Genomic DNA, 1,771 nt, shown 5'->3' on the forward strand with positions numbered 1-1,771 from the left:
CGACCTATCCAGCGGTGTGTCATCTTTTTCTTTCTGAGTGCCGCCATTGGTTCCTTTTCTGCATGCTCTGCGAGAGGTTGTGCACCAGAACAAGCTGTTTGAAGTTGGTCAGTGAGTGCCGGACAAAGGGTATCTTTATATATATATATATATATATATAGAAGTCCAGGAGGTGCGGCACTCAGGCAAAAGACAACTCAGCAGACAGCAGGGTTACATCAACATTTCAGTGTTATTAGCACTATCGTCAGGATAGTGCTAATAACACTGAAACATTGATGTAACCCTGCTGTCTGCTGAGTTGTCTTTTGCCTGGGTGCCGCACCTCCTGGACTTCTGTTTTACTCAGCTTGTGCAGGCACCGCTGCCTTAAACACATGGTTACTGGGAGTGCCGGACTGACGCCACATAGGGGCACATTTGTCTGATACAATCATACCACACTGGAAACCATCCAATCCCATCCGAACTTGGTAATTAAGCAGTGTTGGGCCCAGTTAGTACCATGTATGGAGACAACATGGGAATACTAGGTATTGTACTAGGGACAATCCTTGACCCACAAGTAACACTCTGTCTATGCTCCTGATATTGCACGGCTATTGTAATCACCACTGTCTCTTAGGTTGGCTGCCTGTATTTTAATTATCTCACTAATTGTGACCACTGTGCTTTATCATTATATGGCATTTTTTTTGCATATAGCGATCGAGACACCATATCCTCTGGGTACACCCTTGCTGTACAAGTAATCACAGTTTGTTCACTTTAATTTATTGATTTTTGATTATTGTTTCTTATTCTGGACTGACATATCTCCATACTGTTGACGCACTGTGGGGTTAATTACTCCACGAACAACCCTATGGCTGGAGACTTAGTCAGCAGCAACGAAACCTGTCTGCCACTGCACGCAGAATATCGATCTGTCTACATCTACGTCACGCTGCCGGAGCGGGTAACCAAGGAGATGGCCGGATTTGTGTACCTTGGCAACGCAACCCATGTGTGCGGAATTGGCCAATCAGACAGCGGGTTTGACGCGCTGCATCCCGCTGACGGACTTCCGGTTTCAGAACCTTCGGCATTCTCTGTTCTATTTAAAAGGGCTCCGGACAGAGTGACCATTGCCCCTGATGAAAACCAGAAAGCGTTGAAACAGCTGTTGGGCGGATCGTAGCAGTGGTTATTTCCAGATGGATTGTCAGGAATAAAAAACCCTTTTTTTCATCTTTCAAAAACGTGAGTGCTGGTCTAATTTCTTTTTTCCATTTTGGAGGAAGTGAGTGTTTATATATATATATATATATATATATAAATATTTATATATATATATATAGGCTGCATAAACAATCAGATAGCGATGTGTAATACCAGTGCATTGAACACAGCCATTGAACACAGCCACAACAGCACTGTGTAAATTGCGGTGACCAAATGTCACATGGACATTAAGTGCTGTAATGATTGTGGCAAATGGCACCATTTTGCATGATGGTACTGTACATGTCAAAGTCCAGACAGGATGAAACAATCCAAATAGTCCCGTTCACAGAATTAATGTAATTGAGTTCACACCAGCTACCTCCTTTGTTCAGAACATACACTGTGAAATGGTAAATATGGGAGCAGAGAATGGTGAGATCTTCACAACCTTGATTGACAGAGAGATCCTCAATGCCATAAAAATCAAAATTCATACAGGCACCAAGAGCAAAGTAATGTCCAGAAATCTTCTGTATCACATCAAATCAACCTTATAGCCTATGGT

At 42.9% G+C, this 1,771-nt stretch overlaps 1 pseudogene; it reads left to right on the top strand.

The window, feature by feature from the left end:
- Nucleotides 1-425: 425 nt before the first annotated feature.
- Nucleotides 426-545, top strand: LOC134913088 (5S ribosomal RNA; annotated as a pseudogene).
- The last annotated feature ends 1,226 nt before the right edge of the window (nt 546-1,771 follow it).

The sequence above is a fragment of the Pseudophryne corroboree genome, chromosome 4 (assembly GCF_028390025.1).
Source record: "Pseudophryne corroboree isolate aPseCor3 chromosome 4, aPseCor3.hap2, whole genome shotgun sequence".
NCBI classification, from domain to species: Eukaryota; Metazoa; Chordata; class Amphibia; order Anura; family Myobatrachidae; genus Pseudophryne; species Pseudophryne corroboree.